Source organism: Coregonus lavaretus (genome assembly GCF_964263955.1).
Source record: "Coregonus lavaretus genome assembly, chromosome: 17".
Lineage (NCBI taxonomy): Eukaryota > Metazoa > Chordata > Actinopteri > Salmoniformes > Salmonidae > Coregonus > Coregonus lavaretus.
Window position 1 is genome coordinate 35294980 of NC_140004.1, and position 14121 is coordinate 35309100.

Here is a 14121-nt window from a genome sequence, read left to right on the forward strand (position 1 = left end):
GCGTTTTAGATTGGAGTTGAGAGTGGTTTAGAATGGGGATGAGAGTGTTTAGAAAGGGGTTGAGATTGGTTTAGAAAGGAGTTGAGAGAGGTGTTTATAATGGAGTTGAGAGTGGTTTAGAATGAGTTGAGAGGTTTAGAATGGAGTTGAAAATGGAGTTAAATGGTTTAGAATGGAGTTTAGAGTGGTTTAGAATGTAATTGAAAGTGGTTTAGATTGGAGTTGAGAGTGGTTTAGAATGGAGTTGAGTGTGGTTTAGAATGGAGTTGAGAGTGGTTTAGAAAGTGGTTGAGAGTGGTTTAGAATGGAGTTGAGAATGGAGTTGAGAGTGGTTTAGAATGGAGTTTAGAGTGGTTTAGAATGGGGTTGAGAGTGTTTAGATTGTGGTTGAGAGTGTTTAGAATGGGAGTTGAGTGTGGTTTAGAATGGAGTTGTGAGTGGTTTAGAAAGTGGTTGAGAGTGTTTAGAATGGAGTTGAGAATGGAGTTGAGAGTGGTTTAGAATTGGGTTGAGAGTGGTTTAGAATGTGGTTGAGAGTGGTTTAGAATGTGGTTGAGAGTGTTTACAATGGAGTTGAGAGTGGTATAGAATGGAGTTGAGTGCGGTTTAGAATGTGGTTGAGAGTGGTTTAGAATGGAGTTGACAGTGGTTTAGAATGGAGTTGAGAGTGGTTTAGAATAGGGTTGAGAGTGGTTTAGAATGGGGTTGTGAGTGGTTTAGAATGGAGTTGAGAGTGGTTTAGAATGTGGTTGAGAGTGTTTAGAATGTGGTTGAGAGTGGTTTAGAATGGGGATGAGAGTGGTTTAGAAAGGGGTTGAGATTGGTTTAGAAAGGAGTTGAGAGAGGTGTTTATAATGGAGTTGAGAGTGGTTTAGAATGAAGTTGAGAGGTTTAGAATGGAGTTGAAAATTGAGTTAAATGGTTTAGAATGGAGTTTAGAGTGGTTTAGAATGTAATTGAAAGTGGTTTAGAATGGAGTTGAGAGTGGAGTTAAGAGTGGTTTAGAATGGAGTTTAGAGTGGTTTAGAATAGAGTTGAGAGTGGTTTAGAATGTAATTGAAAGTGGGTTTAGAATGGAGTTGAGTGTGGTTTAGAATGGAGTTGAGAATGGTTTAGAATGTGGATGAGAATGGTTTAGAATGTGGTTGAGAGTGGTTTAGAATGTGGTTGAGAGTGGTTTAGAATGTGGTTGAGAATGGTTTAGAAGGTGGTTGAGAGTGGTTTAGAATGTAATTGAAAGTGGTTTAGAAAGGAGTTGACAGTGGTTTAGAATGGAGTTGAGCGTCATTTAGAATGGAATTGAGAGAGGTGTTTAGAATGGAGTTGAGAGTGGATTAGAATGTGTTGAGAGTGGTTTTAGAATGTGGTTGAGAGTGGTTTAGAATGTGGTTGAGAGTGGTTTAGAATGGAGTTGAGAGCGGTTTAGATTGGAGTTGAGAGCGGTTTAGAATGGGGTTGAGAGTGGTTTAGAAAGGGGTTGAGAGTGGTTTAGAAAGGAGTTGAGAGAGGTGTTTAGAATGGAGTTGAGAGTGGTTTAGAATGGAGTTGAGAGGTTTAGAATGGAGTTGAGAGTAGTGTAGAATGGAGTTGAGAGTGGTTTAGAATGGGTTGAGAGTGGTTTAGATTGTGGTTGAGAGTGGTTTAGAATAGAGTTGAGAGTGGTTTAGAATGTAATTGAAAGTGGTTTAGAATGGAGTTGAGTGTGGTTTAGAATGGAGTTGAGAGTGGTTTAGAAAGTGGTTGAGAGTGGTTTAGAATGGAGTTGAGAATGGAGTTGAGAGTGGTTTAGAATTGGGTTGAGAGTGGTTTAGAATGTGGTTGAGAGTGGTTTACAATGGAGTTGAGAGTGGTATAGAATGGAGTTGAGTGCGGTTTAGAATGTGGTTGAGAGTGGTTTAGAATGGAGTTGAGAGCGGTTTAGAATATGGTTGAGAGTAGTTTAGAATGGAGTTGACAGTGGTTTAGAATGGAGTTGAGAGTGGTTTAGAATAGGGTTGAGAGTGGTTTAGAATGGGGTTGTGAGTGGTTTAGAATGGAGTTGAGAGTGGTTTAGAATGTGGTTGAGAGTGTTTAGAATGTGGTTGAGAGTGGTTTAGAATGGAGTTGAGCGGTTTAGATTGAGTTGAGAAGTGTTTAGAATGGGGATGAGAGTGGTTTAGAAAGGGGTTGAGATTGGTTTAGAAAGGAGTTGAGAGAGTGTTTATAATGGAGTTGAGAGTGGTTTAGAATGAAGTTGAGAGGTTTAGAATGGAGTTGAAAATGGAGTTAAATGGTTTAGAATGGAGTTTAGAGTGGTTAGAATGTAATTGAAAGTGGTTTAGAATGAGTTGAGAGTGGTTTAGAATGGAGTTGAGTGTGGTTTAGAATGGAGTTGAGAGTGGTTTAGAATGGAGTTTAGAGTGGTTTAGAATGTAATTGAAAGTGGTTTAGAATGGAGTTGAGAGTGGAGTTAAGAGTGGTTTAGAATGGAGTTTAGAGTGGTTTAGAATAGAGTTGAGAGTGGTTTAGAATGTAATTGAAAGTGGTTTAGAATGGAGTTGAGTGTGGTTAGAATGGAGTTGAGAATGGTTTAGAATGTGGATGAGAATGGTTTAGAATGTGGTTGAGAGTGGTTTAGAATGTGGTTGAGAGTGGTTTAGAATGTGGTTGAGAATGGTTTAGAAGGTGGTTGAGAGTGGTTTAGAATGTAATTGAAAGTGGTTTAGAAAGGAGTTGACAGTGGTTTAGAATGGAGTTGAGCGTCATTTAGAATGGAATTGAGAGAGGTGTTTAGAATGGAGTTGAGAGTGGATTAGAATGTGGTTGAGAGTGGTTTAGAATGTGGTTGAGAGTGGTTTAGAATGTGGTTGAGAGTGGTTTAGAATGGAGTTGAGAGCGGTTTAGATTGAGTTGAGAGCGGTTTAGAATGGGGTTGAGAGTGGTTTAGAAAGGGGTTGAGAGTGGTTTAGAAAGGAGTTGAGAGAGGTGTTTAGAATGGAGTTGAGAGTGGTTTAGAATGGAGTTGAGAGTAGTGTAGAATGGAGTTGAGAGTAGTGTAGAATGGAGTTGAGAGTGGTTTAGAATGGGGTTGAGAGTGGTTTAGATTGTGGTTGAGAGTGGTTTAGAATAGAGTTGAGAGTGGTTTAGAATGTAATTGAAAGTGGTTTAGAATGGAGTTGAGTGTGGTTTAGAATGAGTTGAGAGTGGTTTAGAAAGTGGTTGAGAGTGGTTTAGAATGGAGTTGAGAATGGAGTTGAGAGTGGTTTAGAATTGGGTTGAGAGTGGTTTAGAATGTGGTTGAGAGTGGTTTACAATGGAGTTGAGAGTGGTATAGAATGGAGTTGAGTGCGGTTTAGAATGTGGTTGAGAGTGGTTTAGAATGGAGTTGAGAGCGGTTTAGAATATGGTTGAGAGTAGTTTAGAATGGAGTTGACAGTGGTTTAGAATGGAGTTTGAGAGTGTTTAGAATAGGGTTGAGAGTGGTTTAGAATGGGGTTGTGAGTGGTTTAGAATGGAGTTGAGAGTGGTTTAGAATGTGGTTGAGAGTGGTTTAGAATGTGGTTGAGAGTGGTTTAGAATGGAGTTGAGAGCGGTTTAGATTGGAGTTGAGAGTGGTTTAGAATGGGGATGAGAGTGGTTTAGAAAGGGGTTGAGATTGGTTTAGAAAGGAGTTGAGAGAGGTGTTTATAATGGAGTTGAGAGTGGTTTAGAATGAAGTTGAGAGGTTTAGAATGGAGTTGAGAATGGAGTTGAGAGTGGTTTAGAATGGAGTTTAGAGTGGTTTAGAATGGGGTTGAGAGTGGTTTAGATTGTGGTTGAGAGTGGTTTAGAATGGAGTTGAGTGGGTTTAGAATGGAGTTGAGAGTGGTTTAGAAAGTGGTTGAGAGTGGTTTAGAATGGAGTTGAGAATGGAGTTGAGAGTGGTTTAGAATTGGGTTGAGAGTGGTTTAGAATGTGGTTGAGAGTGGTTTAGAATGTGGTTGAGAGTGGTTTACAATGGAGTTGAGAGTGGTATAGAATGGAGTTGAGTGCGGTTTAGAATGTGGTTGAGAGTGGTTTAGAATGGAGTTGACAGTGGTTTAGAATGGAGTTGAGAGTGGTTTAGAATAGGGTTGAGAGTGGTTTAGAATGGGGTTGTGAGTGGTTTAGAATGGAGTTGAGAGTGTTTAGAATGCGGTTGAGAGTGGTTTAGAATGTGGTTGAGAGTGGTTTAGAATGGAGTTGAGAGCGTTTTAGATTGGAGTTGAGAGTGGTTTAGAATGGGGATGAGAGTGGTTTAGAAAGGGGTTGAGATTGGTTTAGAAAGGAGTTGAGAGAGGTGTTTATAATGGAGTTGAGAGTGGTTTAGAATGAAGTTGAGAGGTTTAGAATGGAGTTGAAAATGGAGTTAAATGGTTTAGAATGGAGTTTAGAGTGGTTTAGAATGTAATTGAAAGTGGTTTAGAATGGAGTTGAGAGTGGAGTTGAGAGTGGTTTAGAATGGAGTTTAGAGTGGTTTAGAATAGAGTTGAGAGTGGTTTAGAATGTAATTGAAAGTGGTTTAGAATGGAGTTGAGTGTGGTTTAGAATGGAGTTGAGAGTGGTTTAGAAAGTGGTTGAGAGTGGTTTAGAATGGAGTTGAGAATGGAGTTGAGAGTGGTTTAGAATTGGGTTGAGAGTGGTTGAGAGTGGTTTAGAATGTGGTTGAGAGTGGTTTACAATGGAGTTGAGAGTGGTATAGAATGGAGTTGAGTGCGGTTTAGAATGTGGTTGAGAGTGGTTTAGAATGGAGTTGAGAGCGTTTAGAATATGGTTGAGAGTAGTTTAGAATGGAGTTGACAGTGGTTTAGAATGGAGTTGAGAGTGGTTTAGAATAGGGTTGAGAGTGGTTTAGAATGGGGTTGTGAGTGGTTTAGAATGGAGTTGAGAGTGGTTTAGAATGTGGTGAGAGTGGTTTAGAATGTGGTTGAGAGTGGTTTAGAATGGAGTTGAGAGCGGTTTAGATTGGAGTTGAGAGTGGTTTAGAATGGGGATGAGAGTGGTTTAGAAAGGGGTTGAGATTGGTTTAGAAAGAGTTGAGTTGAGAGAGGTGTTTATAATGGAGTTGAGAGTGGTTTAGAATGAAGTTGAGAGGTTTAGAATGGAGTTGAGTGTGGTTTAGAATGGAGTTGAGAGTGGTTTAGAAAGTGGTTGAGAGTGGTTTAGAATGGAGTTGAGAATGGAGTTGAGAGTGGTTTAGAATGGAGTTTAGAGTGGTTTAGAATGGGGTTGAGAGTGGTTTAGATTGTGGTTGAGAGTGGTTTAGAATAGAGTTGAGAGTGGTTTAGAATGGAGTTGAGTGTGGTTTAGAATGGAGTTGAGAGTGGTTTAAAAGTGGTTGAGAGTGGTTTAGAATGGAGTTGAGAATGGAGTTGAGAGTGGTTTAGAATGTGGTTGAGAGTGGTTTAGAATGTGGTTGAGAGTGGATTAGAATGTGGTTGAGAGTGGTTTAGAATGTGGTTGAGAGTGGTTTACAATGGAGTTGAGAGTGGTATAGAATGGAGTTGAGTGCGGTTTAGAATGTGGTTGAGAGTGGTTTAGAATGGAGTTGAGAGAAGTTTAGAAAGGAGTTGAGAGTGCTTTAGAATGGAATTGAGAGTGGTTTAGAATGGAGTTGAAAATGGATTTGAGAGTGGTTTAGCATGGAGTTTAGAGTGGTTTAGAATGGGGTTGAGAATTGTTTAGAATGTTGTTGAGAGTGGTTTAGAATGTGGATGAGAGTGGTTTAGAATGGAGTTGAGAGCTGTTTAGATTGGAGTTGAGAGTGGTTTAGAAAGGGGTTGAGAGTGGTTTAGAAAGGAGTTGAGAGAAGTGTTTAGAATGGAGTTGAGAGTGGTTTAGAATGGAGTTGAGAGGTTTAGAAAGGAGTTGAGAGTAGTGTAGAATGGAGTTGAGAGTGGTTTAGAATGGGGTTGAGAGTGGTTTAGAATGTGGTTGAGAGTGGTTTAGAATGTGGTTGAGAATGGTTTAGAAGGTGGTTGAGAGTGGTTTAAAATAGAGTTGAGAGTGGTTTAGAATGTAATTGAAAGTGGTTTAGAAAGGAGTTGACAGTGGTTTAGAATGGAGTTGAGCGTCATTTAGAATGGAATTGAGAGAGGTGTTTAGAATGGAGTTGAGAGTGGATTAGAATGTGGTTGAGAGTGGTTTAGAATGTGGTTGAGAGTGGTTTAGAATGTGGTTGAGAGTGGTTTAGAATGGAGTTGAGAGCGGTTTAGATTGGAGTTGAGAGCGGTTTAGAATGGGGTTGAGAGTGGTTTAGAAAGGGGTTTAGAGTGGTTTAGAAAGGAGTTGAGAGAGGTGTTTAGAAAGGGGTTGAGAGTGGTTTAGAAAGGAGTTGAGAGAGGTGTTTAGAATGGAGTTGAGAGTAGTTTAGAATGGAGTTGAGAGGTTTAGAAAGGAGTTGAGGGTAGTGTAGAATGGATTTGAGAGTGGTTTAGAATGGAGTTGAAAATGGAGTTGAGAGTGGTTTAGCATGGGGTTGAGAATGGTTTAGAATGTGGATGAGAGTGGTTTAGAATGGAGTTGAGAGCGGTTTAGATTGGAGTTGAGATTGGTTTAGAATGGGGTTGAGAGTGGTTTAGAATGGGGTTGAGAGTGGTTTAGAAAGGGTTGAGAGTGGTTTAGAAAGGAGTTGAGAGAGGTGTTTAGAATGGAGTTGAGAGTAGTTTAGAATGGAGTTGAGAGGTTTAGAAAGGAGTTGAGGGTAGTGTAGAATGGATTTGAGAGTGGTTTAGAATGGAGTTGAAAATGGAGTTGAGAGTGGTTTAGCATGGAGTTTAGAGTGGTTTAGAATGGGGTTGAGAATGGTTTAGAATGTGGATGAGAGTGGTTTAGAATGTGGTTGAGAGTGGTTTAGAATGTGGTTGAGAGCGGTTTAGAATAGAGTTGAGAGCGGTTTAGATTGGAGTTGAGAGTGGTTTAGAATGGGGTTGAGAGTGGTTTAGAAATGGGTTGAGAGTGGTTTAGAAAGGAGTTGAGAGAGGTGTTTAGAATGGAGTTGAGAGTGGTTTAGAATGGAGTTGAGAGGTGTTTAGAAAGGAGTTGAGAATGGTTTAGAATGTGGATGAGAATGGTTAGAATGTGGTTGAGAGTGGTTTAGAATGTGGTTGAGAGTGGTTTAGAATGTGGTTGAGAGTGGTTTAGAATGTGGTTGAGAGTGGTTTAGAATGGAGTTGAGAGCGGTTTAGATTGGAGTTGACAGTGGTTTAGAATGGAGTTGAGCGTCATTTAGAATGGAATTGAGAGAGGTGTTTAGAATGGAGTTGAGAGTGGATTAGAATGTGGTTGAGAGTGGTTTAGAATGTGGTTGAGAGTGGTTTAGAATGTGGTTGAGAGTGGTTTAGAATGTGGTTGAGAGTGGTTTAGAATGGAGTTGAGAGCGGTTTAGATTGGAGTTGAGAGCGGTTTAGAATGGGGTTGAGAGTGGTTTAGAAAGGGGTTGAGAGTGGTTTAGAAAGGAGTTGAGAGAGGTGTTTAGAATGGAGTTGAGAGTGGTTTAGAATGGAGTTGAGAGGTTTAGAATGGAGTTGAGAGTAGTGTAGAATGGAGTTGAGAGTGGTTTAGAATGGATTTGAGAGTGGTTTAGAATGGAGTTGAAAATGGAGTTGAGAGTGGTTTAGCATGGAGTTTAGAGTGGTTTAGAATAGGGTTGAGAATGGTTTAGAATGTGGATGAGAGTGGTTTAGAATGGAGTTGAGAGCGGTTTAGATTGGAGTTGAGATTGGTTTAGAATGGGGTTGAGAGTGGTTTAGAATGGGGTTGAGAGTGGTTTAGAAAGGGGTTGAGAGTGGTTTAGAAAGGGGTTGAGAGTGGTTTAGAAGGAGTTGAGAGAGGTGTTTAGAATGGAGTTGAGAGTAGTTTAGAATGGAGTTGAGAGGTTTAGAAAGGAGTTGAGAGTAGTGTAGAATGGATTTGAGAGTGGTTTAGAATGGAGTTGAAAATGGAGTTGAGAGTGGTTTAGAATGGGGTTGAGAATGGTTAGAATGTGGATGAGAGTGGTTTAGAATGTGGTTGAGAATGGTTTAGAATGTGGTTGAGAGTGGTTTAGAATAGAGTTGAGAGTGGTTTAGAATGTGGTTGAGAGTGGTTTAGAATGTGGTTGAGAGTGGTTTAGATTGGAGTTGAGAGTGGTTTAGAATGGGGTTGAGAGTGGTTTAGAAAGGGGTTGAGAGTGGTTTAGAAGGAGTTGAGAGAGGTGTTTAGAATGGAGTTGAGAGTGGTTTAGAATGGAGTTGAGAGTAGTGTAGAATGGAGTTGAGAGTGGTTTAGAATGGAGTTGAAAATGGAGTTGAGAGTGGTTTAGAATGGGGTTGAGAATGGTTTAGAATGTGGATGAGAGTGGTTTAGAATGGGGTTGAGAGTGGTTTAGAATGTGGTTGAGAGTGGTTTAGAAAGGAGTTGAGAGAGGTGTTTAGAATGGAGTTGAGAGTGGTTTAGAATGGAGTTGAGAGGTGTTTAGAAAGGAGTTGAGAATGGTTTAGAATGTGGATGAGAATGGTTTAGAATGTGGATGAGAATGGTTTAGAATGTGGTTGAGAGTGGTTTAGAATGTGGTTGAGAGTGGTTTAGAATGTGGTTGAGAATGGTTTAGAAGGTGGTTGAGAGTGGTTTAGAATGTAATTGAAAGTGGTTTAGAAAGGAGTTGACAGTGGTTTAGAATGGAGTTGAGCGTCATTTAGAATGGAATTGAGAGAGGTGTTTAGAATGGAGTTGAGAGTGGATTAGAATGTGGTTGAGAGTGGTTTAGAATGTGGTTGAGAGTGGTTTAGAATGTGGTTGAGAGTGGTTTAGAATGGAGTTGAGAGCGGTTTAGATTGGAGTTGAGAGCGGTTTAGAATGGGGTTGAGAGTGGTTTAGAAAGGGGTTGAGAGTGGTTTAGAAAGGAGTTGAGAGAGGTGTTTAGAATGGAGTTGAGAGTGGTTTAGAATGGAGTTGAGAGGTTTAGAATGGAGTTGAGAGTAGTGTAGAATGGAGTTGAGAGTGGTTTAGAATGGATTTGAGAGTGGTTTAGAATGGAGTTGAAAATGGAGTTGAGAGTGGTTTAGCATGGAGTTTAGAGTGGTTTAGAATGTGGTTGAGAATGGTTTAGAATGTGGATGAGAGTGGTTTAGAATGGAGTTGAGAGCGGTTTAGATTGGAGTTGAGATTGGTTTAGAATGGGGTTGAGAGTGGTTTAGAATGGGGTTGAGAGTGGTTTAGAAAGGGGTTGAGAGTGGTTTAGAAAGGGGTTGAGAGTGGTTTAGAAAGGAGTTGAGAGAGGTGTTTAGAATGGAGTTGAGAGTAGTTTAGAATGGAGTTGAGAGGTTTAGAAAGGAGTTGAGAGTAGTGTAGAATGGATTTGAGAGTGGTTAGAATGGAGTTGAAAATGGAGTTGAGAGTGGTTTAGAATGGGGTTGAGAATGGTTTAGAATGTGGATGAGAGTGGTTTAGAATGTGGTTGAGAGTGGTTTAGAATGTGGTTGAGAGTGGTTTAGAAAGGAGTTGAGAGAGGTGTTTAGAATGGAGTTGAGAGTGGTTTAGAATGGAGTTGAGAGGTGTTTAGAAAGAGTTGAGAATGGTTTAGAATGTGGATGAGAATGGTTTAGAATGTGGTTGAGAGTGGTTTAGAATGTGGTTGAGAGTGGTTAGAATGTGGTTGAGAATGGTTTAGAAGGTGGTTGAGAGTGGTTTAGAATGTAATTGAAAGTGGTTTAGAAAGAGTTGACAGTGGTTTAGAATGGAGTTGAGCGTCATTTAGAATGGAATTGAGAGAGGTGTTTAGAATGGAGTTGAGAGTGGATTAGAATGTGGTTGAGAGTGGTTTAGAATGTGGTTGAGAGTGGTTTAGAATGTGGTTGAGAGTGGTTTAGAATGGAGTTGAGAGCGGTTTAGATTGGAGTTGAGAGCGGTTTAGAATGGGGTTGAGAGTGGTTTAGAAAGGGGTTGAGAGTGGTTTAGAAAGGAGTTGAGAGAGGTGTTTAGAATGGAGTTGAGAGTAGTGTAGAATGGAGTTGAGAGTGGTTTAGAATGGATTTGAGAGTGGTTTAGAATGGAGTTGAAAATGGAGTTGAGAGTGGTTTAGCATGGAGTTTAGAGTGGTTTAGAATAGGGTTGAGAATGGTTTAGAATGTGGATGAGAGTGGTTTAGAATGGAGTTGAGAGCGGTTTAGATTGGAGTTGAGATTGGTTTAGAATGGGGTTGAGAGTGGTTAGAATGGGGTTGAAGTGGTTTAGAAAGGGGTTGAGAGTGGTTTAGAAAGGGTTGAGAGTGGTTTAGAAAGGAGTTGAGAGAGGTGTTTAGAATGGAGTTGAGAGTAGTTTAGAATGGAGTTGAGAGGTTTAGAAAGGAGTTGAGAGTAGTGTAGAATGGATTTGAGAGTGGTTTAGAATGGAGTTGAAAATGGAGTTTAGAATGGAGTTGAGAGCGGTTTAGATTGGAGTTGAGAGTGGTTTAGAATGGGGTTGAGAGTGTTTAGAAAGGGGTTGAGAGTGGTTTAGAAAGGAGTTGAGAGGTTTAGAATGGAGTTGAGAGTAGTGTAGAATGGAGTTGAGAGTGGTTTAGAATGGATTTGAGAGTGGTTTAGAATGGGAGTTGAAAATGGAGTTGAGAGTGGTTTAGCATGGAGTTTAGAGTGGTTTAGAATAGGGTTGAGAATGGTTTAGAATGTGGATGAGAGTGGTTTAGAATGGAGTTGAGAGCGGTTTAGATTGGAGTTGAGATTGGTTTAGAATGGGTTGAGAGTGGTTTAGAATGGGGTTGAGAGTGGTTTAGAAAGGGGTTGAGAGTGGTTTAGAAAGGGGTTGAGAGTGGTTTAGAAAGGAGTTGAGAGAGGTGTTTAGAATGGAGTTGAGAGTAGTTTAGAATGGAGTTGAGAGGTTAGAAAGGAGTGAGAGTAGTGTAGAATGGATTGAGAGTGGTTTAGAATGGAGTTGAAAATGGAGTTGAGAGTGGTTTAGAATGGGTTGAGAATGGTTTAGAATGTGGATGAGAGTGGTTTAGAATGTGGTTGAGAGTGGTTTAGATGTGGTTGAGAGTGGTTTAGAATAGAGTTGAGAGTGGTTTAGATGTGGTTGAGAGTGGTTTAGAATGTGGTTGAGAGTGGTTTAGAATGGAGTTGAGAGCGGTTTAGATTGGAGTTGAGAGTGGTTTAGAATGGGGTTGAGAGTGGTTTAGAAGGAGTTGAGAGAGGTGTTTAGAATGGAGTTGAGAGTGGTTAGAATGGAGTTGAGAGTAGTGTAGAATGGAGTTGAGAGTGGTTTGGAATGGGGTTGAGAGTGATTTAGAATGGGGTTGAGAATGGTTTAGAATGTGGATGAGAATGGTTTAGAATGTGGTTGAGAGTGTTTAGAATGTGGTTGAGAGTGGTTTAGAATGTGTGAGAATGGTTTAGAAGGTGGTTGAGAGTGGTTTAGAATGTAATTGAAAGTGGTTTAGAAAGGAGTTGACAGTGGTTTGTGGTTTAGAATGGAGTTGAGCGTCATTTAGAATGGAATTGAGAGAGGTGTTTAGAATGGAGTTGAGAGTGGATTAGAATGTGGTTGAGAGTGGTTTAGAATGTGGTTGAGAGTGGTTTAGAATGTGGTTGAGAGTGGTTTAGAATGGAGTTGAGAGCGGTTTAGATTGGAGTTGAGAGCGGTTTAGAATGGGGTTGAGAGTGGTTTAGAAAGGGGTTGAGAGTGGTTTAGAAAGGGGTTGAGAGTGGTTTAGAAAGGAGTTGAGAGAGGTGTTTAGAATGGAGTTGAGAGTGGTTTAGAATGGAGTTGAGAGGTTTAGAATGGAGTTGAGAGTAGTGTAGAATGGAGTTGAGAGTGGTTTAGAATGGATTTGAGAGTGGTTTAGAATGGAGTTGAAAATGGAGTTGAGAGTGGTTTAGCATGGAGTTTAGAGTGGTTTAGAATAGGGTTGAGAATGGTTTAGAATGTGGATGAGAGTGGTTTAGAATGGAGTTGAGAGCGGTTTAGATTGGAGTTGAGATTGGTTTAGAATGGGGTTGAGAGTGGTTTAGAATGGGGTTGAGAGTGGTTTAGAAAGGGGTTGAGAGTGGTTTAGAAAGGGGTTGAGAGTGGTTTAGAAAGGGGTTGAGAGTGGTTTAGAAAGGAGTTGAGAGAGGTGTTTAGAATGGAGTTGAGAGTAGTTTAGAATGGAGTTGAGAGGTTTAGAAAGGAGTTGAGAGTAGTGTAGAATGGATTTGAGAGTGGTTTAGAATGGAGTTGAAAATGGAGTTGAGAGTGGTTTAGAATGGGGTTGAGAATGGTTTAGAATGTGGATGAGAGTGGTTTAGAATGTGGTTGAGAGTGGTTTAGAATGTGGTTGAGAGTGGTTTAGAATAGAGTTGAGAGTGGTTTAGAATGTGGTTGAGAGTGGTTTAGAATGTGGTTGAGAGTGGTTTAGAATGGAGTTGAGAGCGGTTTAGATTGGAGTTGAGAGTGGTTTAGAATGGGGTTGAGAGTGGTTTAGAAAGGGGTTGAGAGTGGTTTAGAAAGGAGTTGAGAGAGGTGTTTAGAATGGAGTTGAGAGTGGTTTAGAATGGAGTTGAGAGGTTTAGAATGGAGTTGAGAGTAGTGTAGAATGGAGTTGAGAGTGGTTTAGAATGGATTTGAGTGGTTTAGAATGGAGTTGAAATGGAGTTGAGTGGTTTAGCATGGAGTTTAGAGTGGTTTAGAATGGGGTTGAGAATGGTTTAGAATGTGGATGAGAGTGGTTTAGAATGAAGTTGAGAGCGGTTTAGATTGGAGTTGAGAGTGGTTTAGAATGGGGTTGAGAGTGGTTTAGAAAGGGGTTGAGAGTGGTTTAGAAAGGAGTTGAGAGAGGTGTTTATAATGGAGTTGAGAGTGGTTTAGAAAGGAGTTGAGAGGTTTAGAAAGGAGTTGAGAGTAGTGTAGAATGGATTGAGAGTGGTTTAGAATGGAGTTGAAAATGGAGTTGAGAGTGGTTTAGCATGGAGTTTAAAGTGGTTTAGAATGGGGTTGAGAATGGTTTAGAATGTGGATGAGAGTGGTTTAGAATGTGGTTGAGAGCGGTTTAGAATGTGGTTGAGAGTGGTTTAGAATAGAGTTGAGAGTGGTTTAGAATGTGGTTGAGAGTGGTTTAGAATGTGGTTGAGAGTGGTTTAGAATGGAGTTGAGAGCGGTTTAGATTGGAGTTGAGAGTGGTTTAGAATGGAGTTGAGAGTGGTTTAGAAAGGGGTTGAGAGTGGTTTAGAAAGGAGTTGAGAGAGGTGTTTAGAATGGAGTTGAGAGTGGTTTAGAATGGAGTTGAGAGTAGTGTAGAATGGAGTTGAGAGTGGTTTAGAATGGGGTTGAGAGTGATTTAGAATGGGGTTGAGAATGGTTTAGAATGTGGATGAGAATGGTTTAGAATGTGGTTGAGAGTGGTTTAGAATGTGGTTGAGAGTGGTTTAGAATGTGGTTGAGAATGGTTTAGAAGGTGGTTGAGAGTGGTTTAGAATGTAATTGAAAGTGGTTTAGAAAGGAGTTGACAGTGGTTTAGAATGGAGTTGAGCGTCATTTAGAATGGAATTGAGAGAGGTGTTTAGAATGGAGTTGAGAGTGGATTAGAATGTGGTTGAGAGTGGTTTAGAATGTGGTTGAGAGTGGTTTAGAATGTGGTTGAGAGTGGTTTAGAATGGAGTTGAGAGCGGTTTAGATTGGAGTTGAGAGCGGTTTAGAATGGGGTTGAGAGTGGTTTAGAAAGGGGTTGAGAGTGGTTTAGAAAGGAGTTGAGAGAGGTGTTTAGAATGGAGTTGAGAGTGGTTTAGAATGGAGTTGAGAGGTTTAGAATGGAGTTGAGAGTAGTGTAGAATGGAGTTGAAAATGGAGTTGAGAGTGGTTTAGCATGGAGTTTAGAGTGGTTTAGAATAGGGTTGAGAATGGTTTAGAATGTGGATGAGAGTGGTTTAGAATGGAGTTGAGAGCGGTTTAGATTGGAGTTGAGATTGGTTTAGAATGGGGTTGAGAGTGGTTTAGAATGGGGTTGAGAGTGGTTTAGAAAGGGGTTGAGAGTGGTTTAGAAAGGGGTTGAGAGTGGTTTAGAAAGGAGTTGAGAGAGGTGTTTAGAATGGAGTTGAGAGTAGTTTAGAATGGAGTTGAGAGGTTTAGAAAGGAGTTGAGAGTAGTGTAGAATGGATTTGAGAGTGGTTTAGAATG